Source organism: Hypomesus nipponensis, chromosome 7 (genome assembly GCF_054491055.1).
Source record: "Hypomesus nipponensis isolate SF chromosome 7, ASM5449105v1, whole genome shotgun sequence".
Lineage (NCBI taxonomy): Eukaryota > Metazoa > Chordata > Actinopteri > Osmeriformes > Osmeridae > Hypomesus > Hypomesus nipponensis.
Window position 1 is genome coordinate 15182749 of NC_140367.1, and position 22156 is coordinate 15204904.

The 22156-nt window shown below is 48.2% G+C and overlaps 35 non-coding genes across 35 annotated transcripts; all 35 read right to left on the bottom strand.

Moving 5' to 3' along the window:
• Positions 1–981: 981 nt before the first annotated feature.
• On the bottom strand, positions 982–1054 carry trnal-uaa (transfer RNA leucine (anticodon UAA)). Its single transcript has one exon. It is a non-coding gene; the product is annotated as a tRNA-Leu (tRNA).
• Positions 1055–1371: 317 nt separating this feature from the next.
• Positions 1372–1444, bottom strand: trnaf-gaa (transfer RNA phenylalanine (anticodon GAA)). Its single transcript has one exon. It is a non-coding gene; the product is annotated as a tRNA-Phe (tRNA).
• Positions 1445–2147: 703 nt separating this feature from the next.
• Positions 2148–2220, bottom strand: trnaf-gaa (transfer RNA phenylalanine (anticodon GAA)). Its single transcript has one exon. It is a non-coding gene; the product is annotated as a tRNA-Phe (tRNA).
• A 1088-nt stretch (positions 2221–3308) lies between these two features.
• Positions 3309–3381, bottom strand: trnaf-gaa (transfer RNA phenylalanine (anticodon GAA)). Its single transcript has one exon. It is a non-coding gene; the product is annotated as a tRNA-Phe (tRNA).
• A 1097-nt stretch (positions 3382–4478) lies between these two features.
• Positions 4479–4551, bottom strand: trnaf-gaa (transfer RNA phenylalanine (anticodon GAA)). Its single transcript has one exon. It is a non-coding gene; the product is annotated as a tRNA-Phe (tRNA).
• A 1086-nt stretch (positions 4552–5637) lies between these two features.
• On the bottom strand, positions 5638–5710 carry trnal-uaa (transfer RNA leucine (anticodon UAA)). Its single transcript has one exon. It is a non-coding gene; the product is annotated as a tRNA-Leu (tRNA).
• Positions 5711–6027: 317 nt separating this feature from the next.
• On the bottom strand, positions 6028–6100 carry trnaf-gaa (transfer RNA phenylalanine (anticodon GAA)). The gene has a single exon. It is a non-coding gene; the product is annotated as a tRNA-Phe (tRNA).
• Positions 6101–6413: 313 nt separating this feature from the next.
• trnaf-gaa (transfer RNA phenylalanine (anticodon GAA)) lies at positions 6414–6486 on the bottom strand. The gene has a single exon. It is a non-coding gene; the product is annotated as a tRNA-Phe (tRNA).
• A 317-nt stretch (positions 6487–6803) lies between these two features.
• On the bottom strand, positions 6804–6876 carry trnaf-gaa (transfer RNA phenylalanine (anticodon GAA)). Its single transcript has one exon. It is a non-coding gene; the product is annotated as a tRNA-Phe (tRNA).
• Positions 6877–7194: 318 nt separating this feature from the next.
• Positions 7195–7267, bottom strand: trnaf-gaa (transfer RNA phenylalanine (anticodon GAA)). Its single transcript has one exon. It is a non-coding gene; the product is annotated as a tRNA-Phe (tRNA).
• Positions 7268–8368: 1101 nt separating this feature from the next.
• On the bottom strand, positions 8369–8441 carry trnaf-gaa (transfer RNA phenylalanine (anticodon GAA)). The gene has a single exon. It is a non-coding gene; the product is annotated as a tRNA-Phe (tRNA).
• Positions 8442–9141: 700 nt separating this feature from the next.
• trnal-uaa (transfer RNA leucine (anticodon UAA)) lies at positions 9142–9214 on the bottom strand. Its single transcript has one exon. It is a non-coding gene; the product is annotated as a tRNA-Leu (tRNA).
• Positions 9215–9531: 317 nt separating this feature from the next.
• trnaf-gaa (transfer RNA phenylalanine (anticodon GAA)) lies at positions 9532–9604 on the bottom strand. The gene has a single exon. It is a non-coding gene; the product is annotated as a tRNA-Phe (tRNA).
• Positions 9605–10307: 703 nt separating this feature from the next.
• Positions 10308–10380, bottom strand: trnaf-aaa (transfer RNA phenylalanine (anticodon AAA)). The gene has a single exon. It is a non-coding gene; the product is annotated as a tRNA-Phe (tRNA).
• Positions 10381–10692: 312 nt separating this feature from the next.
• On the bottom strand, positions 10693–10765 carry trnaf-gaa (transfer RNA phenylalanine (anticodon GAA)). The gene has a single exon. It is a non-coding gene; the product is annotated as a tRNA-Phe (tRNA).
• Positions 10766–11461: 696 nt separating this feature from the next.
• Positions 11462–11534, bottom strand: trnal-uaa (transfer RNA leucine (anticodon UAA)). The gene has a single exon. It is a non-coding gene; the product is annotated as a tRNA-Leu (tRNA).
• Positions 11535–11851: 317 nt separating this feature from the next.
• Positions 11852–11924, bottom strand: trnaf-gaa (transfer RNA phenylalanine (anticodon GAA)). The gene has a single exon. It is a non-coding gene; the product is annotated as a tRNA-Phe (tRNA).
• Positions 11925–12237: 313 nt separating this feature from the next.
• trnaf-gaa (transfer RNA phenylalanine (anticodon GAA)) lies at positions 12238–12310 on the bottom strand. Its single transcript has one exon. It is a non-coding gene; the product is annotated as a tRNA-Phe (tRNA).
• Positions 12311–12627: 317 nt separating this feature from the next.
• Positions 12628–12700, bottom strand: trnaf-gaa (transfer RNA phenylalanine (anticodon GAA)). The gene has a single exon. It is a non-coding gene; the product is annotated as a tRNA-Phe (tRNA).
• A 318-nt stretch (positions 12701–13018) lies between these two features.
• trnaf-gaa (transfer RNA phenylalanine (anticodon GAA)) lies at positions 13019–13091 on the bottom strand. Its single transcript has one exon. It is a non-coding gene; the product is annotated as a tRNA-Phe (tRNA).
• A 715-nt stretch (positions 13092–13806) lies between these two features.
• Positions 13807–13879, bottom strand: trnaf-gaa (transfer RNA phenylalanine (anticodon GAA)). Its single transcript has one exon. It is a non-coding gene; the product is annotated as a tRNA-Phe (tRNA).
• Positions 13880–14965: 1086 nt separating this feature from the next.
• On the bottom strand, positions 14966–15038 carry trnal-uaa (transfer RNA leucine (anticodon UAA)). Its single transcript has one exon. It is a non-coding gene; the product is annotated as a tRNA-Leu (tRNA).
• Positions 15039–15355: 317 nt separating this feature from the next.
• trnaf-gaa (transfer RNA phenylalanine (anticodon GAA)) lies at positions 15356–15428 on the bottom strand. Its single transcript has one exon. It is a non-coding gene; the product is annotated as a tRNA-Phe (tRNA).
• A 313-nt stretch (positions 15429–15741) lies between these two features.
• Positions 15742–15814, bottom strand: trnaf-gaa (transfer RNA phenylalanine (anticodon GAA)). Its single transcript has one exon. It is a non-coding gene; the product is annotated as a tRNA-Phe (tRNA).
• Positions 15815–16131: 317 nt separating this feature from the next.
• Positions 16132–16204, bottom strand: trnaf-gaa (transfer RNA phenylalanine (anticodon GAA)). Its single transcript has one exon. It is a non-coding gene; the product is annotated as a tRNA-Phe (tRNA).
• A 318-nt stretch (positions 16205–16522) lies between these two features.
• On the bottom strand, positions 16523–16595 carry trnaf-gaa (transfer RNA phenylalanine (anticodon GAA)). The gene has a single exon. It is a non-coding gene; the product is annotated as a tRNA-Phe (tRNA).
• Positions 16596–17692: 1097 nt separating this feature from the next.
• trnaf-gaa (transfer RNA phenylalanine (anticodon GAA)) lies at positions 17693–17765 on the bottom strand. The gene has a single exon. It is a non-coding gene; the product is annotated as a tRNA-Phe (tRNA).
• A 703-nt stretch (positions 17766–18468) lies between these two features.
• trnaf-gaa (transfer RNA phenylalanine (anticodon GAA)) lies at positions 18469–18541 on the bottom strand. Its single transcript has one exon. It is a non-coding gene; the product is annotated as a tRNA-Phe (tRNA).
• A 318-nt stretch (positions 18542–18859) lies between these two features.
• On the bottom strand, positions 18860–18932 carry trnaf-gaa (transfer RNA phenylalanine (anticodon GAA)). Its single transcript has one exon. It is a non-coding gene; the product is annotated as a tRNA-Phe (tRNA).
• Positions 18933–19647: 715 nt separating this feature from the next.
• On the bottom strand, positions 19648–19720 carry trnaf-gaa (transfer RNA phenylalanine (anticodon GAA)). Its single transcript has one exon. It is a non-coding gene; the product is annotated as a tRNA-Phe (tRNA).
• Positions 19721–20037: 317 nt separating this feature from the next.
• Positions 20038–20110, bottom strand: trnaf-gaa (transfer RNA phenylalanine (anticodon GAA)). The gene has a single exon. It is a non-coding gene; the product is annotated as a tRNA-Phe (tRNA).
• Positions 20111–20806: 696 nt separating this feature from the next.
• On the bottom strand, positions 20807–20879 carry trnal-uaa (transfer RNA leucine (anticodon UAA)). Its single transcript has one exon. It is a non-coding gene; the product is annotated as a tRNA-Leu (tRNA).
• Positions 20880–21196: 317 nt separating this feature from the next.
• Positions 21197–21269, bottom strand: trnaf-gaa (transfer RNA phenylalanine (anticodon GAA)). The gene has a single exon. It is a non-coding gene; the product is annotated as a tRNA-Phe (tRNA).
• Positions 21270–21582: 313 nt separating this feature from the next.
• trnaf-gaa (transfer RNA phenylalanine (anticodon GAA)) lies at positions 21583–21655 on the bottom strand. Its single transcript has one exon. It is a non-coding gene; the product is annotated as a tRNA-Phe (tRNA).
• Positions 21656–21972: 317 nt separating this feature from the next.
• trnaf-gaa (transfer RNA phenylalanine (anticodon GAA)) lies at positions 21973–22045 on the bottom strand. The gene has a single exon. It is a non-coding gene; the product is annotated as a tRNA-Phe (tRNA).
• Positions 22046–22156: the final 111 nt, after the last annotated feature.

Below are 22156 nucleotides of genomic sequence, written 5' to 3' on the forward strand. Positions count from 1 at the left end.
TCCAATGATGGAGGGGAAACACGGCCTACTGGTGCACTTCGCTGCGCTATCAGCTCCGATATTTAAAAGCGACAAGTTTATGCAGCAGGTCCCGTGTCACGCCTTTCTCTGACCAGTCAGTGGTCAGCAGTGTTTTGGCGTGACCTTTTAGAAAATGCACCGTCAATCACTTCCTTGAGTAGACTATACTCTGGAAACACCTAAGCCTTGCCGAAACCCGGGATTGAACCAGGGACCTTTAGATCTTCAGTCTAACGCTCTCCCAACTGAGCTATTTCAGCACAAAGTCAACAGGCTGCAGTAGCATGTCCAAGCCTTGCCACAGACGCGAGCAAGAAAGAAAAACATGTCCAAAAAGCTGTTAATGGAGTTTTGCGAGTTGCCCTATCATTTAATGATGGAGGGGAAACACGGCCTACTGGTGCACTTCGCTGCGCTATCAGCTCCGATATTTAAAAGCGACAAGTTTATGCAGCAGGTCCCGTGTCACGCCTTTCTCTGACCAGTCAGTGGTCAGCAGTGTTTTGGCGTGACCTTTGAGAAAATGCACCGTCAACCACTTCCTTGAGTAGACTTTACTTTGGAAACACCAAACCCTTGCAGAAACCCGGGATCGAACCAGGGACCTTTAGATCTTCAGTCTTACAATCTCCCAACTGAGCTATTTCGGCACAGAACAGGCTGCAGTAGCATGTCCAAGCCTTGCCAAAGACGCGAGCAAGAAAGAAAAACATGTCCAAAAAGCTGTTAATGGAGTTTTGCGAGTTGCCCTATCATTTAATGATGGAGGGGAAACACAGCCTACTGGTGCACTTCGCTGCGCTATCAGCTCCGATATTTAAAAGCGAAAGTTTATGCAGCAGGTCCCGTGTCGCGCCTTTCTCTGACCAATAAGGTCAGCAGTGTTTTGGCGTGACTTTTGAGAAAATGCACCGTCAACCACTTCCTTGAGTAGAGTGTACTTTGGAAACACCAAACCCTTGCCGAAACCCAGGATTGAACTAGGGACCTTTAGATCTTAAGTCTAACGCTCTCCTAACTGAGCTATTTCGGCACAGAGTCAACAGGCTGCAGTAGCTTGTCCAAGCCTTGCCACAGACGCGGGCAAGAAAGAAAAGCATGTCCAAAAAGCTGTTAATGGAGTTTTGCGAGTTGCCCTATCATTTAATGATGGAGGGGAAACACGGCTAACTGGTGCACTTCGCTGCGCTATCAGCTCCGATATTTAAAAGCGACAAGTTTATGCAGCAGGTCCCGTGTCGCGCCTTTCTCTGACCAGTCAATGGTCAGCAGTGTTTTGGCGTGACTTTTGAGAAAATGCACCGTCAACCACTTCCTTGAATAGAGTGTACTTTGGAAACACCAAACCCTTGCCGAAACCCGGGATCGAACCAGGGACCTTTAGATCTTCAGTCTAACGCTCTCCCAACTAAGCTATTTCGGCACAGAACAGGCTGCAGTAGCATGTCCAAGCCTTGCCACAGACGCGAGCAAGAAAGAAAAACATGTCCAAAAAGCTGTTAATGGAGTTTTGCGAGTTGCCATATCATCCAATGATGGAGGGGAAACACGGCCTACTGGTGCACTTCGCTGCGCTATCAGCTCCGATATTTAAAAGCGACAAGTTTATGCAGCAGCTCCCGTGTCACGCCTTTCTCTGACCAGTCAATGGTCAGCAGTGTTTTGGCGTGACTTTTGAGAAAATGCACCGTCAACCACTTCCTTGAGTAGAGTGTACTTTGGAAACACAAAACCCTTGCCGAAACCCGGGTTAGAACCAGGGACCTTCAGATCTTCAGTCTTTCGCTCTCCCAACTGAGCTATTTCGGCACAAAGTCAACAGGCTGCAGTAGCATGTCCAAGCCTTGCCACAGACGAGAGCAAGAAAGAAAAACATGTCCAAAAAGCTGTTAATGGAGTTTTGCGAGTTGCCATATCATCCAATGATGGAGGGGAAACACGGCCTACTGGTGCACTTCGCTGCGCTATCAGCTCCGATATTTAAAAGCGACAAGTTTATGCAGCAGGTCCCGTGTCACGCCTTTCTCTGACCAGTCAGTGGTCAGCAGTGTTTTGGCGTGACCTTTGAGAAAATGCACCGTCAACCACTTCCTTGAGTAGACTATACTCTGGAAACACCAAACCCCTGCCGAAACCCGGGATCGAACCAGGGACCTTTAGATCTTCAGTCTAACGCTCTCCCAACTGAGCTATTTCGGCACAAAGTCAACAGGCTGCAGTAGCATGTCCACGCCTTGCCACAGACGCGAGCAAGAAAGAAAAACATGTCCAAAAAGCTGTTAATGGAGTTTTGCGAGTTGCCCTATCATTTAATGATGGAGGGGAAACAGAGTCTACTGGTGCACTTCGCTGCGCTATCAGCTCCGATATTTAAAAGCGACAAGTTTATGCAGCAGGTCCCGTGTCACGCCATTCTCTGACCAGTCAGTGGTCAGCAGTGTTTTGGCGTGACCTTTGAGAAAATGCACCGTCAACCACTTCCTTGAGTAGACTTTACTTTGGAAACACCAAACCCTTGCCGAAACCCGGGATCGAACCAGGGACCTTTAGATCTTCAGTCTAACACTCTCCCAACTGAGCTATTTCGGCACAGAACAGGCTGCAGTAGCATGTCCAACCCTTGCCACAGACGCGAGCAAGAAAGAAAAACATGTCCAAAAAGCTGTTAATGGAGTTTTGCGAGTTGCCATATCATCCAATGATGGAGGGGAAACACGGCCTACTGGTGCACTTCGCTGCGCTATCAGCTCGATATTTAAAAGCGACAAGTTTATGCAGCAGGTCCCGTGTCACGCCTTTCTCTGACCAGTCAGTGGTCAGCAGTGTTTTGGCGTGACCTTTGAGAAAATGCACCGTCAACCACTTCCTTGAGTAGACTTTACTTTGGAAACACCAAACCCTTGCCGAAACCCGGGATCGAACCAGGGACCTTTAGATCTTCAGTCTAACACTCTCCCAACTGAGCTATTTCGGCACAGAACAGGCTGCAGTAGCATGTCCAAGCCTTGCCACAGACGCGAGCAAGAAAGAAAAACATGTCCAAAAAGCTGTTAATGGAGTTTTGCGAGTTGCCATATCATCCAATGATGGAGGGGAAACACGGCCTACTGGTGCACTTCGCTGCGCTATCAGCTCCGATATTTAAAAGCGACAAGTTTATGCAGCAGGTCCCGTGTCACGCCTTTCTCTGACCAGTCAGTGGTCAGCAGTGTTTTGGCGTGACCTTTGAGAAAATGCACCGTCAATCACTTCCTTGAGTAGACTATACTCTGGAAACACCAAACCCCTGCCGAAACCCGGGATCGAACCAGGGACCTTTAGATCTTCAGTCTAACGCTCTCCCAACTGAGCTATTTCGGCACAAAGTCAACAGGCTGCAGTAGCATGTCCACGCCTTGCCTTAGACGCGAGCAAGAAAGAAAAACATGTCCAAAAAGCTGTTAATGGAGTTTTGCGAGTTGCCCTATCATTTAATGATGGAGGGGAAACAGAGTCTACTGGTGCAGTTCGCTGCGCTATCAGCTCCGATATTTAAAAGCGACAAGTTTATGCAGCAGGTCCCGTGTCGCGCCTTTCTCTGACCAGTCAATGGTCATCAGTGTTTTGGCGTGACTTTTGAGAAAATGCACCGTCATCCACTTCCTTGAGTAGATTGTACTTTGGAAACACCAAACCCTTGCCGAAACCCGGGATCGAACCAGGGACCTTTAGATCTTCAGTCTAACACTCTCCCAACTGAGCTATTTCGGCACAAAGTCAACAGGCTGCAGTAGCATGTCCAAACCTTGCCACAGACGCCAGCAAGAAAGAAAAACATGTCCAAAAAGCTGTTAATGGAGTTTTGCGAGTTGCCCTATCATTTAATGATGGAGGGGAAACACAGCCTACTGGTGCACTTCGCTGCGCTATCAGCTCCGATATTTAAAAGCGACAAGTTTATGCAGCAGGTCCCGTGTCGCGCCTTTCTCTGACCAGTCAATGGTCAGCAGTGTTTTGGCGTGACTTTTGAGAAAATGCACCGTCAACCACTTCCTTGAGTAGATTGTACTTTGGAAACACCAAACCCTTGCCGAAACCCGGGATCGAACCAGGGACCTTTAGATCTTCAGTCTAACACTCTCCCAACTGAGCTATTTCAGCACAAAGTCAACAGGCTGCAGTAGCATGTCCAAGCCTTGCCACAGACGCGAGCAAGAAAGAAAAACATGTCCAAAAAGCTGTTAATGGAGTTTTGCGAGTTGCCATATCATCCAATGATGGAGGGGAAACACAGCCTATTGGTGCACTTCGCTGCGCTATCAGCTCCGATATTTAAAAGCGACAAGTTTATGCAGCAGGTCCCGTGTCGCGCCTTTCTCTGACCAGTCAATGGTCAGCAGTGTTTTGGCGTGACTTTTGAGAAAATGCACCGTCAACCACTTCCTTGAATAGAGTGTACTTTGGAAACACCAAACCCTTGCCGAAACCCGGGATCGAACCAGGGACCTTTAGATCTTCAGTCTAACGCTCTCCCAACTAAGCTATTTCGGCACAGAACAGGCTGCAGTAGCATGTCCAAGCCTTGCCACAGACGCGAGCAAGAAAGAAAAACATGTCCAAAAAGCTGTTAATGGAGTTTTGCGAGTTGCCATATCATCCAATGATGGAGGGGAAACACGGCCTACTGGTGCACTTCGCTGCGCTATCAGCTCCGATATTTAAAAGCGACAAGTTTATGCAGCAGGTCCCGTGTCACGCCTTTCTCTGACCAGTCAGTGGTCAGCAGTGTTTTGGCGTGACCTTTTAGAAAATGCACCGTCAATCACTTCCTTGAGTAGACTATACTCTGGAAACACCTAAGCCTTGCCGAAACCCGGGATTGAACCAGGGACCTTTAGATCTTCAGTCTAACGCTCTCCCAACTGAGCTATTTCAGCACAAAGTCAACAGGCTGCAGTAGCATGTCCAAGCCTTGCCACAGACGCGAGCAAGAAAGAAAAACATGTCCAAAAAGCTGTTAATGGAGTTTTGCGAGTTGCCCTATCATTTAATGATGGAGGGGAAACACGGCCTACTGGTGCACTTCGCTGCGCTATCAGCTCCGATATTTAAAAGCGACAAGTTTATGCAGCAGGTCCCGTGTCACGCCTTTCTCTGACCAGTCAGTGGTCAGCAGTGTTTTGGCGTGACCTTTGAGAAAATGCACCGTCAACCACTTCCTTGAGTAGACTTTACTTTGGAAACACCAAACCCTTGCAGAAACCCGGGATCGAACCAGGGACCTTTAGATCTTCAGTCTTACAATCTCCCAACTGAGCTATTTCGGCACAGAACAGGCTGCAGTAGCATGTCCAAGCCTTGCCAAAGACGCGAGCAAGAAAGAAAAACATGTCCAAAAAGCTGTTAATGGAGTTTTGCGAGTTGCCCTATCATTTAATGATGGAGGGGAAACACAGCCTACTGGTGCACTTCGCTGCGCTATCAGCTCCGATATTTAAAAGCGAAAGTTTATGCAGCAGGTCCCGTGTCGCGCCTTTCTCTGACCAATAAGGTCAGCAGTGTTTTGGCGTGACTTTTGAGAAAATGCACCGTCAACCACTTCCTTGAGTAGAGTGTACTTTGGAAACACCAAACCCTTGCCGAAACCCAGGATTGAACTAGGGACCTTTAGATCTTAAGTCTAACGCTCTCCTAACTGAGCTATTTCGGCACAGAGTCAACAGGCTGCAGTAGCTTGTCCAAGCCTTGCCACAGACGCGGGCAAGAAAGAAAAGCATGTCCAAAAAGCTGTTAATGGAGTTTTGCGAGTTGCCCTATCATTTAATGATGGAGGGGAAACACGGCCTACTGGTGCACTTCGCTGCGCTATCAGCTCCGATATTTAAAAGCGACAAGTTTATGCAGCAGGTCCCGTGTCGCGCCTTTCTCTGACCAGTCAATGGTCAGCAGTGTTTTGGCGTGACTTTTGAGAAAATGCACCGTCAACCACTTCCTTGAATAGAGTGTACTTTGGAAACACCAAACCCTTGCCGAAACCCGGGATCGAACCAGGGACCTTTAGATCTTCAGTCTAACGCTCTCCCAACTAAGCTATTTCGGCACAGAACAGGCTGCAGTAGCATGTCCAAGCCTTGCCACAGACGCGAGCAAGAAAGAAAAACATGTCCAAAAAGCTGTTAATGGAGTTTTGCGAGTTGCCATATCATCCAATGATGGAGGGGAAACACGGCCTACTGGTGCACTTCGCTGCGCTATCAGCTCCGATATTTAAAAGCGACAAGTTTATGCAGCAGCTCCCGTGTCACGCCTTTCTCTGACCAGTCAATGGTCAGCAGTGTTTTGGCGTGACTTTTGAGAAAATGCACCGTCAACCACTTCCTTGAGTAGAGTGTACTTTGGAAACACCAAACCCTTGCCGAAACCCGGGATCGAACCAGGGACCTTTAGATCTTCAGTCTAACGCTCTCCCAACTGAGCTATTTCGGCACAAAGTCAACAGGCTGCAGTAGCATGTCCAAGCCTTGCCACAGACGTGAGCAAGAAAGAAAAACATGTCCAAAAAGCTGTTAATGGAGTTTTGCGAGTTGCCCTATCATTTAATGATGGAGGGGAAACACAGCCTACTGGTGCACTTCGCTGCGCTATCAGCTCCGATATTTAAAAGCGACAAGTTTATGCAGCAGGTCCCGTGTCGCGCCTTTCTCTGACCAGTCAATGGTCAGCAGTGTTTTGGCGTGACTTTTGAGAAAATGCACCGTCAACCACTTCCTTGAATAGAGTGTACTTTGGAAACACCAAACCCTTGCCGAAACCCGGGATCGAACCAGGGACCTTTAGATCTTCAGTCTAACGCTCTCCCAACTGAGCTATTTCGGCACAAAGTCAACAGGCTGCAGTAGCATGTCCAAGCCTTGCCACAGACGCGAGCAAGAAAGAAAAACATGTCCAAAAAAGCTGTTAATGGAGTTTTGCGAGTTGCCATATCATCCAATGATGGAGGGGAAACACGGCCTACTGGTGCACTTCGCTGCGCTATCAGCTCCGATATTTAAAAGCGACAAGTTTATGCAGCAGGTCCCGTGTCACGCCTTTCTCTGACCAGTCAGTGGTCAGCAGTGTTTTGGCGTGACCTTTGAGAAAATGCACCGTCAATCACTTCCTTGAGTAGACTATACTCTGGAAACACCAAACCCTTGCCGAAACCCGGGATCGAACCAGGGACCTTTAGATCTTCAGTCTAACGCTCTCCCAACTGAGCTATTTCGGCACAAAGTCAACAGGCTGGTAGCAACAGGTAGCATGTCCAAGCCTTGCCACAGACGCGAGCAAGAAAGAAAAACATGTCCAAAAAGCTGTTAATGGAGTTTTGCGAGTTGCCCTATCATTTAATGATGGAGGGGAAACACAGCCTACTGGTGCACTTCGCTGCGCTATCAGCTCCGATATTTAAAAGCGACAAGTTTATGCAGCAGGTCCCGTGTCGCGCCTTTCTCTGACCAGTCAGTGGTCAGCAGTGTTTTGGCGTGACTTTTGAGAAAATGCACCGTCAACCACTTCCTTGAGTAGATTGTACTTTAGAAACACCAAACCCTTGCCGAAACCCGGGAGTGAACCAGGGACCTTTAGATCTTCAGTCTAACACTCTCCCAACTGAGCTAATTCGGCACAAAGTCAACAGGCTGCAGTAGCATGTCCAAGCCTTGCCACAGACGCGAGCAAGAAAGAAAAACATGTCCAAAAAGCTGTTAATGGAGTTTTGCGAGTTGTCATATCATCCAATGATGGAGGGGAAACACGGCCTACTGGTGCACTTCGCTGCGCTATCAGCTCCGATATTTAAAAGCGACAAGTTTATGCAGCAGGTCCCGTGTCACGCCTTTCTCTGACCAGTCAGTGGTCAGCAGTGTTTTGGCGTGACCTTTGAGAAAATGCACCGTCAACCACTTCCTTGAGTAGACTGTACTTTGGAAACACCAAATCCTTGCCGAAACCCGGGATCGAACCAGGGACCTTTAGATCTTCAGTCTAACACTCTCCCAACTGAGCTATTTCGGCACAGAACAGGCTGCAGTAGCATGTCCAAGCCTTGCCACAGACGCGAGCAATAAAGAAAAACATGTCCAAAAAGCTGTTAATGGAGTTTTGCGAGTTGCCCTATCATTTAATGATGGAGGGGAAACACAGCCTATTGGTGCACTTCGCTGCGCTATCAGCTCCAATATTTAAAAGCGACAAGTTTATGCAGCAGGTCCCGTGTTGCGCCTTTCTCTGACCAGTCAATGGTCAGCAGTGTTTTGGCGTGACTTTTGAGAAAATGCACCGTCAACCACTTCCTTGAGTAGAGTGTACTTTGGAAACACCAAACCCTTGCCGAAACCCGGGATCGAACCAGGGACCTTTAGATCTTCAGTCTAACGCTCTCCCAACTGAGCTATTTCGGCACAAAGTCAACAGGCTGCAGTAGCATGTCCAAGCCTTGCCACAGACGCGAGCAAGAAAGAAAAACATGTCCAAAAAGCTGTTAATGGAGTTTTGCGAGTTGCCCTATCATTTAATGATGGAGGGGAAACATGGCCTACTGGTGCACTTCGCTGCGCTATCAGCTCCGATATTTAAAAGCGACAAGTTTATGCAGCAGGTCCCGTGTCACGCCTTTCTCTGACCAGTCAGTGGTCAGCAGTGTTTTGGCGTGACCTTTGAGAAAATGCACCGTCAACCACTTCCTTGAGTAGACTTTACTTTGGAAACACCAAACCCTTGCAGAAACCCGGGATCGAACCAGGGACCTTTAGATCTTCAGTCTAACACTCTCCCAACTGAGCTATTTCGGCACAGAACAGGCTGCAGTAGCATGTCCAAGCCTTGCCACAGACGCGAGCAAGAAAGAAAAACATGTCCAAAAAGCTGTTAATGGAGTTTTGCGAGTTGCCCTATCATTTAATGATGGAGGGGAAACACAGCCTACTGGTGCACTTCGCTGCGCTATCAGCTCCGATATTTAAAAGCGAAAGTTTATGCAGCAGGTCCCGTGTCGCGCCTTTCTCTGACCAATAAGGTCAGCAGTGTTTTGGCGTGACTTTTGAGAAAATGCACCGTCAACCACTTCCTTGAGTAGAGTGTACTTTGGAAACACCAAACCCTTGCCGAAACCCAGGATTGAACCAGGGACCTTTAGATCTTAAGTCTAACGCTCTCCTAACTGAGCTATTTCGGCACAGAGTCAACAGGCTGCAGTAGCTTGTCCAAGCCTTGCCACAGACGCGGGCAAGAAAGAAAAGCATGTCCAAAAAGCTGTTAATGGAGTTTTGCGAGTTGCCCTATCATTTAATGATGGAGGGGAAACACGGCCTACTGGTGCACTTCGCTGCGCTATCAGCTCCGATATTTAAAAGCGACAAGTTTATGCAGCAGGTCCCGTGTCGCGCCTTTCTCTGACCAGTCAATGGTCAGCAGTGTTTTGGCGTGACTTTTGAGAAAATGCACCGTCAACCACTTCCTTGAATAGAGTGTACTTTGGAAACACCAAACCCTTGCCGAAACCCGGGATCGAACCAGGGACCTTTAGATCTTCAGTCTAACGCTCTCCCAACTGAGCTATTTCGGCACAAAGTCAACAGGCTGCAGTAGCATGTCCAAGCCTTGCCACAGACGCGAGCAAGAAAGAAAAACATGTCCAAAAAGCTGTTAATGGAGTTTTGCGAGTTGCCATATCATCCAATGATGGAGGGGAAACACAGCCTACTGGTGCACTTCGCTGCGCTATCAGCTCCGATATTTAAAAGCGACAAGTTTATGCAGCAGGTCCCGTGTCACGCCTTTCTCTGACCAGTCAGTGGTCAGCAGTGTTTTGGCGTGACTTTTGAGAAAATGCACCGTCAACCACTTCCTTGAGTAGACTTTACTTTGGAAACACCAAACCCTTGCCGAAACCCGGGATTGAACCAGGGACCTTTAGATCTTCAGTCTAACACTCTCCCAACTGAGCTATTTCGGCATAGAACAGGCTGCAGTAGCATGTCCAAGCCTCGCCACAGACGCGAGCAAGAAAGAAAAACATGTCCAAAAAGCTGTTAATGGAGTTTTGCGAGTTGCCATATCATCCAATGATGGAGGGGAAACACGGCCTACTGGTGCACTTCGCTGCGCTATCAGCTCCGATATTTAAAAGCGACAAGTTTATGCAGCAGGTCCCGTGTCACGCCTTTCTCTGACCAGTCAGTGGTCAGCAGTGTTTTGGCGTGACCTTTGAGAAAATGCACCGTCAACCACTTCCTTGAGTAGACTGTACTTTGGAAACACCAAATCCTTGCCGAAACCCGGGATCGAACCAGGGACCTTTAGATCTTTAGTCTAACACTCTCCCAACTGAGCTATTTCGGCACAGAACAGGCTGTGGTAGCTTGTCCAATCCGTGCCACAGACGCGGGCAAGAAAGAAAAACATGTCCAAAAAGCTGTTAATGGAGTTTTGCGAGTTGCGTATCATCCAATGATGGAGGGGAAACACGGCCTACTGGTGCACTTCGCTGCGCTATCAGCTCCGATATTTAAAAGCGACAAGTTTATGCAGCAGGTCCCGTGTCACGCCTTTCTCTGACCAGTCAGTGGTCAGCAGTGTTTTGGCGTGACCTTTGAGAAAATGCACCGTCAATCACTTCCTTGAGTAGACTATACTCTGGAAACACCAAAGCCTTGCCGAAACCCGGGATTGAACCAGGGACCTTTAGATCTTCAGTCTAACGCTCTCCCAACTGAGCTATTTCGGCACAGAACAGGCTGCAGTAGCATGTCCAAGCCTTGCCACAGACGCGAGCAAGAAAGAAAAACATGTCCAAAAAGCTGTTAATGGAGTTTTGCGAGTTGCCCTATCATTTAATGATGGAGGGGAAACACAGCCTACTGGTGCACTTCGCTGCGCTATCAGCTCCGATATTTAAAAGCGACAAGTTTATGCAGCAGGTCCCGTGTCGCGCCTTTCTCTGACCAGTCAATGGTCAGCAGTGTTTTGGCGTGACTTTTGAGAAAATGCACCGTCAACCACTTCCTTGAGTAGACTTTACTTTGGAAACACCAAACCCTTGCAGAAACCCGGGATCGAACCAGGGACCTTTAGATCTTCAGTCTTACAATCTCCCAACTGAGCTATTTCGGCACAGAACAGGCTGCAGTAGCATGTCCAAGCCTTGCCAAAGACGCGAGCAAGAAAGAAAAACATGTCCAAAAAGCTGTTAATGGAGTTTTGCGAGTTGCCCTATCATTTAATGATGGAGGGGAAACACAGCCTACTGGTGCACTTCGCTGCGCTATCAGCTCCGATATTTAAAAGCGAAAGTTTATGCAGCAGGTCCCGTGTCGCGCCTTTCTCTGACCAATAAGGTCAGCAGTGTTTTGGCGTGACTTTTGAGAAAATGCACCGTCAACCACTTCCTTGAGTAGAGTGTACTTTGGAAACACCAAACCCTTGCCGAAACCCAGGATTGAACTAGGGACCTTTAGATCTTAAGTCTAACGCTCTCCTAACTGAGCTATTTCGGCACAGAGTCAACAGGCTGCAGTAGCTTGTCCAAGCCTTGCCACAGACGCGGGCAAGAAAGAAAAGCATGTCCAAAAAGCTGTTAATGGAGTTTTGCGAGTTGCCCTATCATTTAATGATGGAGGGGAAACACGGCCTACTGGTGCACTTCGCTGCGCTATCAGCTCCGATATTTAAAAGCGACAAGTTTATGCAGCAGGTCCCGTGTCGCGCCTTTCTCTGACCAGTCAATGGTCAGCAGTGTTTTGGCGTGACTTTTGAGAAAATGCACCGTCAACCACTTCCTTGAATAGAGTGTACTTTGGAAACACCAAACCCTTGCCGAAACCCGGGATCGAACCAGGGACCTTTAGATCTTCAGTCTAACGCTCTCCCAACTAAGCTATTTCGGCACAGAACAGGCTGCAGTAGCATGTCCAAGCCTTGCCACAGACGCGAGCAAGAAAGAAAAACATGTCCAAAAAGCTGTTAATGGAGTTTTGCGAGTTGCCATATCATCCAATGATGGAGGGGAAACACGGCCTACTGGTGCACTTCGCTGCGCTATCAGCTCCGATATTTAAAAGCGACAAGTTTATGCAGCAGCTCCCGTGTCACGCCTTTCTCTGACCAGTCAATGGTCAGCAGTGTTTTGGCGTGACTTTTGAGAAAATGCACCGTCAACCACTTCCTTGAGTAGAGTGTACTTTGGAAACACCAAACCCTTGCCGAAACCCGGGATCGAACCAGGGACCTTTAGATCTTCAGTCTAACGCTCTCCCAACTGAGCTATTTCGGCACAAAGTCAACAGGCTGCAGTAGCATGTCCAAGCCTTGCCACAGACGTGAGCAAGAAAGAAAAACATGTCCAAAAAGCTGTTAATGGAGTTTTGCGAGTTGCCCTATCATTTAATGATGGAGGGGAAACACAGCCTACTGGTGCACTTCGCTGCGCTATCAGCTCCGATATTTAAAAGCGACAAGTTTATGCAGCAGGTCCCGTGTCGCGCCTTTCTCTGACCAGTCAATGGTCAGCAGTGTTTTGGCGTGACTTTTGAGAAAATGCACCGTCAACCACTTCCTTGAATAGAGTGTACTTTGGAAACACCAAACCCTTGCCGAAACCCGGGATCGAACCAGGGACCTTTAGATCTTCAGTCTAACGCTCTCCCAACTGAGCTATTTCGGCACAAAGTCAACAGGCTGCAGTAGCATGTCCAAGCCTTGCCACAGACGCGAGCAAGAAAGAAAAACATGTCCAAAAAAGCTGTTAATGGAGTTTTGCGAGTTGCCATATCATCCAATGATGGAGGGGAAACACGGCCTACTGGTGCACTTCGCTGCGCTATCAGCTCCGATATTTAAAAGCGACAAGTTTATGCAGCAGGTCCCGTGTCACGCCTTTCTCTGACCAGTCAGTGGTCAGCAGTGTTTTGGCGTGACCTTTGAGAAAATGCACCGTCAATCACTTCCTTGAGTAGACTATACTCTGGAAACACCAAACCCTTGCCGAAACCCGGGATCGAACCAGGGACCTTTAGATCTTCAGTCTAACGCTCTCCCAACTGAGCTATTTCGGCACAAAGTCAACAGGCTGGTAGCAACAGGTAGCATGTCCAAGCCTTGCCACAGACGCGAGCAAGAAAGAAAAACATGTCCAAAAAGCTGTTAATGGAGTTTTGCGAGTTGCCCTATCATTTAATGATGGAGGGGAAACACAGCCTACTGGTGCACTTCGCTGCGCTATCAGCTCCGATATTTAAAAGCGACAAGTTTATGCAGCAGGTCCCGTGTCGCGCCTTTCTCTGACCAGTCAGTGGTCAGCAGTGTTTTGGCGTGACTTTTGAGAAAATGCACCGTCAACCACTTCCTTGAGTAGATTGTACTTTAGAAACACCAAACCCTTGCCGAAACCCGGGAGTGAACCAGGGACCTTTAGATCTTCAGTCTAACACTCTCCCAACTGAGCTAATTCGGCACAAAGTCAACAGGCTGCAGTAGCATGTCCAAGCCTTGCCACAGACGCGAGCAAGAAAGAAAAACATGTCCAAAAAGCTGTTAATGGAGTTTTGCGAGTTGTCATATCATCCAATGATGGAGGGGAAACACGGCCTACTGGTGCACTTCGCTGCGCTATCAGCTCCGATATTTAAAAGCGACAAGTTTATGCAGCAGGTCCCGTGTCACGCCTTTCTCTGACCAGTCAATGGTCAGCAGTGTTTTGGCGTGACTTTTGAGAAAATGCACCGTCAACCACTTCCTTGAATAGAGTGTACTTTGGAAACACCAAACCCTTGCCGAAACCCGGGATCGAACCAGGGACCTTTAGATCTTCAGTCTAACGCTCTCCCAACTGAGCTATTTCGGCACAAAGTCAACAGGCTGCAGTAGCATGTCCAAGCCTTGCCACAGACGCGAGCAAGAAAGAAAAACATGTCCAAAAAGCTGTTAATGGAGTTTTGCGAGTTGCCATATCATCCAATGATGGAGGGGAAACACAGCCTACTGGTGCACTTCGCTGCGCTATCAGCTCCGATATTTAAAAGCGACAAGTTTATGCAGCAGGTCCCGTGTCACGCCTTTCTCTGACCAGTCAGTGGTCAGCAGTGTTTTGGCGTGACTTTTGAGAAAATGCACCGTCAACCACTTCCTTGAGTAGACTTTACTTTGGAAACACCAAACCCTTGCCGAAACCCGGGATTGAACCAGGGACCTTTAGATCTTCAGTCTAACACTCTCCCAACTGAGCTATTTCGGCATAGAACAGGCTGCAGTAGCATGTCCAAGCCTCGCCACAGACGCGAGCAAGAAAGAAAAACATGTCCAAAAAGCTGTTAATGGAGTTTTGCGAGTTGCCATATCATCCAATGATGGAGGGGAAACACGGCCTACTGGTGCACTTCGCTGCGCTATCAGCTCCGATATTTAAAAGCGACAAGTTTATGCAGCAGGTCCCGTGTCACGCCTTTCTCTGACCAGTCAGTGGTCAGCAGTGTTTTGGCGTGACCTTTGAGAAAATGCACCGTCAACCACTTCCTTGAGTAGACTTTACTTTGGAAACACCAAACCCTTGCAGAAACCCGGGATCGAACCAGGGACCTTTAGATCTTCAGTCTTACAATCTCCCAACTGAGCTATTTCGGCACAGAACAGGCTGCAGTAGCATGTCCAAGCCTTGCCAAAGACGCGAGCAAGAAAGAAAAACATGTCCAAAAAGCTGTTAATGGAGTTTTGCGAGTTGCCCTATCATTTAATGATGGAGGGGAAACACAGCCTACTGGTGCACTTCGCTGCGCTATCAGCTCCGATATTTAAAAGCGAAAGTTTATGCAGCAGGTCCCGTGTCGCGCCTTTCTCTGACCAATAAGGTCAGCAGTGTTTTGGCGTGACTTTTGAGAAAATGCACCGTCAACCACTTCCTTGAGTAGAGTGTACTTTGGAAACACCAAACCCTTGCCGAAACCCAGGATTGAACTAGGGACCTTTAGATCTTAAGTCTAACGCTCTCCTAACTGAGCTATTTCGGCACAGAGTCAACAGGCTGCAGTAGCTTGTCCAAGCCTTGCCACAGACGCGGGCAAGAAAGAAAAGCATGTCCAAAAAGCTGTTAATGGAGTTTTGCGAGTTGCCCTATCATTTAATGATGGAGGGGAAACACGGCCTACTGGTGCACTTCGCTGCGCTATCAGCTCCGATATTTAAAAGCGACAAGTTTATGCAGCAGGTCCCGTGTCGCGCCTTTCTCTGACCAGTCAATGGTCAGCAGTGTTTTGGCGTGACTTTTGAGAAAATGCACCGTCAACCACTTCCTTGAATAGAGTGTACTTTGGAAACACCAAACCCTTGCCGAAACCCGGGATCGAACCAGGGACCTTTAGATCTTCAGTCTAACGCTCTCCCAACTAAGCTATTTCGGCACAGAACAGGCTGCAGTAGCATGTCCAAGCCTTGCCACAGACGCGAGCAAGAAAGAAAAACATGTCCAAAAAGCTGTTAATGGAGTTTTGCGAGTTGCCATATCATCCAATGATGGAGGGGAAACACGGCCTACTGGTGCACTTCGCTGCGCTATCAGCTCCGATATTTAAAAACGACAAGTTTATGCAGCAGCTCCCGTGTCACGCCTTTCTCTGACCAGTCAATGGTCAGCAGTGTTTTGGCGTGACTTTTGAGAAAATGCACCGTCAACCACTTCCTTGAGTAGAGTGTACTTTGGAAACACCAAACCCTTGCCGAAACCCGGGATCGAACCAGGGACCTTTAGATCTTCAGTCTAACGCTCTCCCAACTGAGCTATTTCGGCACAAAGTCAACAGGCTGCAGTAGCATGTCCAAGCCTTGCCACAGACGTGAGCAAGAAAGAAAAACATGTCCAAAAAGCTGTTAATGGAGTTTTGCGAGTTGCCCTATCATTTAATGATGGAGGGGAAACACAGCCTACTGGTGCACTTCGCTGCGCTATCAGCTCCGATATTTAAAAGCGACAAGTTTATGCAGCAGGTCCCGTGTCGCGCCTTTCTCTGACCAGTCAATGGTCAGCAGTGTTTTGGCGTGACTTTTGAGAAAATGCACCGTCAACCACTTCCTTGAATAGAGTGTACTTTGGAAACACCAAACCCTTGCCGAAACCCGGGATCGAACCAGGGACCTTTAGATCTTCAGTCTAACGCTCTCCCAACTGAGCTATTTCGGCACAAAGTCAACAGGCTGCAGTAGCATGTCCAAGCCTTGCCACAGACGCGAGCAAGAAAGAAAAACATGTCCAAAAAAGCTGTTAATGGAGTTTTGCGAGTTGCCATATCATCCAATGATGGAGGGGAAACACGGCCTACTGGTGCACTTCGCTGCGCTATCAGCTCCGATATTTAAAAGCGACAAGTTTATGCAGCAGGTCCCGTGTCACGCCTTTCTCTGACCAGTCAGTGGTCAGCAGTGTTTTGGCGTGACCTTTGAGAAAATGCACCGTCAATCACTTCCTTGAGTAGACTATACTCTGGAAACACCAAACCCTTGCCGAAACCCGGGATCGAACCAGGGACCTTTAGATCTTCAGTCTAACGCTCTCCCAACTGAGCTATTTCGGCACAAAGTCAACAGGCTGGTAGCAACAGGTAGCATGTCCAAGCCTTGCCACAGACGCGAGCAAGAAAGAAAAACATGTCCAAAAAGCTGTTAATGGAGTTTTGCGAGTTGCCCTATCATTTAATGATGGAGGGGAAACACAGCCTACTGGTGCACTTCGCTGCGCTATCAGCTCCGATATTTAAAAGCGACAAGTTTATGCAGCAGGTCCCGTGTCACGCCTTTCTCTGACCAGTCAGTGGTCAGCAGTGTTTTGGCGTGACCTTTGAGAAAATGCACCGTCAACCACTTCCTTGAGTAGACTTTACTTTGGAAACACCAAACCCTTGCAGAAACCCGGGATCGAACCAGGGACCTTTAGATCTTCAGTCTTACAATCTCCCAACTGAGCTATTTCGGCACAGAACAGGCTGCAGTAGCATGTCCAAGCCTTGCCAAAGACGCGAGCAAGAAAGAAAAACATGTCCAAAAAGCTGTTAATGGAGTTTTGCGAGTTGCCCTATCATTTAATGATGGAGGGGAAACACAGCCTACTGGTGCACTTCGCTGCGCTATCAGCTCCGATATTTAAAAGCGACAAGTTTATGCAGCAGGTCCCGTGTCACGCCTTTCTCTGACCAGTCAGTGGTCAGCAGTGTTTTGGCGTGACCTTTGAGAAAATGCACCGTCAACCACTTCCTTGAGTAGACTTTACTTTGGAAACACCAAACCCTTGCAGAAACCCGGGATCGAACCAGGGACCTTTAGATCTTCAGTCTTACAATCTCCCAACTGAGCTATTTCGGCACAGAACAGGCTGCAGTAGCATGTCCAAGCCTTGCCAAAGACGCGAGCAAGAAAGAAAAACATGTCCAAAAAGCTGTTAATGGAGTTTTGCGAGTTGCCCTATCATTTAATGATGGAGGGGAAACACGGCCTACTGGTGCACTTCGCTGCGCTATCAGCTCCGATATTTAAAAGCGACAAGTTTATGCAGCAGGTCCCGTGTCGCGCCTTTCTCTGACCAGTCAATGGTCAGCAGTGTTTTGGCGTGACTTTTGAGAAAATGCACCGTCAACCACTTCCTTGAATAGAGTGTACTTTGGAAACACCAAACCCTTGCCGAAACCCGGGATCGAACCAGGGACCTTTAGATCTTCAGTCTAACGCTCTCCCAACTAAGCTATTTCGGCACAGAACAGGCTGCAGTAGCATGTCCAAGCCTTGCCACAGACGCGAGCAAGAAAGAAAAACATGTCCAAAAAGCTGTTAATGGAGTTTTGCGAGTTGCCATATCATCCAATGATGGAGGGGAAACACGGCCTACTGGTGCACTTCGCTGCGCTATCAGCTCCGATATTTAAAAGCGACAAGTTTATGCAGCAGCTCCCGTGTCACGCCTTTCTCTGACCAGTCAATGGTCAGCAGTGTTTTGGCGTGACTTTTGAGAAAATGCACCGTCAACCACTTCCTTGAGTAGAGTGTACTTTGGAAACACCAAACCCTTGCCGAAATCCGGGATCGAACCAGGGACCTTTAGATCTTCAGTCTAACGCTCTCCCAACTGAGCTATTTCGGCACAAAGTCAACAGGCTGCAGTAGCATGTCCAAGCCTTGCCACAGACGTGAGCAAGAAAGAAAAACATGTCCAAAAAGCTGTTAATGGAGTTTTGCGAGTTGCCCTATCATTTAATGATGGAGGGGAAACACAGCCTACTGGTGCACTTCGCTGCGCTATCAGCTCCGATATTTAAAAGCGACAAGTTTATGCAGCAGGTCCCGTGTCGCGCCTTTCTCTGACCAGTCAATGGTCAGCAGTGTTTTGGCGTGACTTTTGAGAAAATGCACCGTCAACCACTTCCTTGAATAGAGTGTACTTTGGAAACACCAAACCCTTGCCGAAACCCGGGATCGAACCAGGGACCTTTAGATCTTCAGTCTAACGCTCTCCCAACTGAGCTATTTCGGCACAAAGTCAACAGGCTGCAGTAGCATGTCCAAGCCTTGCCACAGACGCGAGCAAGAAAGAAAAACATGTCCAAAAAAGCTGTTAATGGAGTTTTGCGAGTTGCCATATCATCCAATGATGGAGGGGAAACACGGCCTACTGGTGCACTTCGCTGCGCTATCAGCTCCGATATTTAAAAGCGACAAGTTTATGCAGCAGGTCCCGTGTCACGCCTTTCTCTGACCAGTCAGTGGTCAGCAGTGTTTTGGCGTGACCTTTGAGAAAATGCACCGTCAATCACTTCCTTGAGTAGACTATACTCTGGAAACACCAAACCCTTGCCGAAACCCGGGATCGAACCAGGGACCTTTAGATCTTCAGTCTAACGCTCTCCCAACTGAGCTATTTCGGCACAAAGTCAACAGGCTGGTAGCAACAGGTAGCATGTCCAAGCCTTGCCACAGACGCGAGCAAGAAAGAAAAACATGTCCAAAAAGCTGTTAATGGAGTTTTGCGAGTTGCCCTATCATTTAATGATGGAGGGGAAACACAGCCTACTGGTGCACTTCGCTGCGCTATCAGCTCCGATATTTAAAAGCGACAAGTTTATGCAGCAGGTCCCGTGTCGCGCCTTTCTCTGACCAGTCAGTGGTCAGCAGTGTTTTGGCGTGACTTTTGAGAAAATGCACCGTCAACCACTTCCTTGAGTAGATTGTACTTTAGAAACACCAAACCCTTGCCGAAACCCGGGAGTGAACCAGGGACCTTTAGATCTTCAGTCTAACACTCTCCCAACTGAGCTAATTCGGCACAAAGTCAACAGGCTGCAGTAGCATGTCCAAGCCTTGCCACAGACGCGAGCAAGAAAGAAAAACATGTCCAAAAAGCTGTTAATGGAGTTTTGCGAGTTGTCATATCATCCAATGATGGAGGGGAAACACGGCCTACTGGTGCACTTCGCTGCGCTATCAGCTCCGATATTTAAAAGCGACAAGTTTATGCAGCAGGTCCCGTGTCACGCCTTTCTCTGACCAGTCAATGGTCAGCAGTGTTTTGGCGTGACTTTTGAGAAAATGCACCGTCAACCACTTCCTTGAATAGAGTGTACTTTGTAAACACCAAACCCTTGCCGAAACCCGGGATCGAACCAGGGACCTTTAGATCTTCAGTCTAACGCTCTCCCAACTGAGCTATTTCGGCACAAAGTCAACAGGCTGCAGTAGCATGTCCAAGCCTTGCCACAGACGCGAGCAAGAAAGAAAAACATGTCCAAAAAGCTGTTAATGGAGTTTTGCGAGTTGCCATATCATCCAATGATGGAGGGGAAACACAGCCTACTGGTGCACTTCGCTGCGCTATCAGCTCCGATATTTAAAAGCGACAAGTTTATGCAGCAGGTCCCGTGTCACGCCTTTCTCTGACCAGTCAGTGGTCAGCAGTGTTTTGGCGTGACTTTTGAGAAAATGCACCGTCAACCACTTCCTTGAGTAGACTTTACTTTGGAAACACCAAACCCTTGCCGAAACCCGGGATTGAACCAGGGACCTTTAGATCTTCAGTCTAACGCTCTCCCAACTGAGCTATTTCGGCATAGAACAGGCTGCAGTAGCATGTCCAAGCCTCGCCACAGACGCGAGCAAGAAAGAAAAACATGTCCAAAAAGCTGTTAATGGAGTTTTGCGAGTTGCCATATCATCCAATGATGGAGGGGAAACACGGCCTACTGGTGCACTTCGCTGCGCTATCAGCTCCGATATTTAAAAGCGACAAGTTTATGCAGCAGGTCCCGTGTCACGCCTTTCTCTGACCAGTCAGTGGTCAGCAGTGTTTTGGCGTGACCTTTGAGAAAATGCACCGTCAACCACTTCCTTGAGTAGACTTTACTTTGGAAACACCAAACCCTTGCAGAAACCCGGAATCGAACCAGGGACCTTTAGATCTTCAGTCTTACAATCTCCCAACTGAGCTATTTCGGCACAGAACAGGCTGCAGTAGCATGTCCAAGCCTTGCCAAAGACGCGAGCAAGAAAGAAAAACATGTCCAAAAAGCTGTTAATGGAGTTTTGCGAGTTGCCCTATCATTTAATGATGGAGGGGAAACACAGCCTACTGGTGCACTTCGCTGCGCTATCAGCTCCGATATTTAAAAGCGAAAGTTTATGCAGCAGGTCCCGTGTCGCGCCTTTCTCTGACCAATAAGGTCAGCAGTGTTTTGGCGTGACTTTTGAGAAAATGCACCGTCAACCACTTCCTTGAGTAGAGTGTACTTTGGAAACACCAAACCCTTGCCGAAACCCAGGATTGAACTAGGGACCTTTAGATCTTAAGTCTAACGCTCTCCTAACTGAGCTATTTCGGCACAGAGTCAACAGGCTGCAGTAGCTTGTCCAAGCCTTGCCACAGACGCGGGCAAGAAAGAAAAGCATGTCCAAAAAGCTGTTAATGGAGTTTTGCGAGTTGCCCTATCATTTAATGATGGAGGGGAAACACGGCCTACTGGTGCACTTCGCTGCGCTATCAGCTCCGATATTTAAAAGCGACAAGTTTATGCAGCAGGTCCCGTGTCGCGCCTTTCTCTGACCAGTCAATGGTCAGCAGTGTTTTGGCGTGACTTTTGAGAAAATGCACCGTCAACCACTTCCTTGAATAGAGTGTACTTTGGAAACACCAAACCCTTGCCGAAACCCGGGATCGAACCAGGGACCTTTAGATCTTCAGTCTAACGCTCTCCCAACTAAGCTATTTCGGCACAGAACAGGCTGCAGTAGCATGTCCAAGCCTTGCCACAGACGCGAGCAAGAAAGAAAAACATGTCCAAAAAGCTGTTAATGGAGTTTTGCGAGTTGCCATATCATCCAATGATGGAGGGGAAACACGGCCTACTGGTGCACTTCGCTGCGCTATCAGCTCCGATATTTAAAAGCGACAAGTTTATGCAGCAGCTCCCGTGTCACGCCTTTCTCTGACCAGTCAATGGTCAGCAGTGTTTTGGCGTGACTTTTGAGAAAATGCACCGTCAACCACTTCCTTGAGTAGAGTGTACTTTGGAAACACCAAACCCTTGCCGAAACCCGGGATCGAACCAGGGACCTTTAGATCTTCAGTCTAACGCTCTCCCAACTGAGCTATTTCGGCACAAAGTCAACAGGCTGCAGTAGCATGTCCAAGCCTTGCCACAGACGTGAGCAAGAAAGAAAAACATGTCCAAAAAGCTGTTAATGGAGTTTTGCGAGTTGCCCTATCATTTAATGATGGAGGGGAAACACAGCCTACTGGTGCACTTCGCTGCGCTATCAGCTCCGATATTTAAAAGCGACAAGTTTATGCAGCAGGTCCCGTGTCGCGCCTTTCTCTGACCAGTCAATGGTCAGCAGTGTTTTGGCGTGACTTTTGAGAAAATGCACCGTCAACCACTTCCTTGAATAGAGTGTACTTTGGAAACACCAAACCCTTGCCGAAACCCGGGATCGAACCAGGGACCTTTAGATCTTCAGTCTAACGCTCTCCCAACTGAGCTATTTCGGCACAAAATCAACAGGCTGCAGTAGCATGTCCAAGCCTTGCCACAGACGCGAGCAAGAAAGAAAAACATGTCCAAAAAAGCTGTTAATGGAGTTTTGCGAGTTGCCATATCAT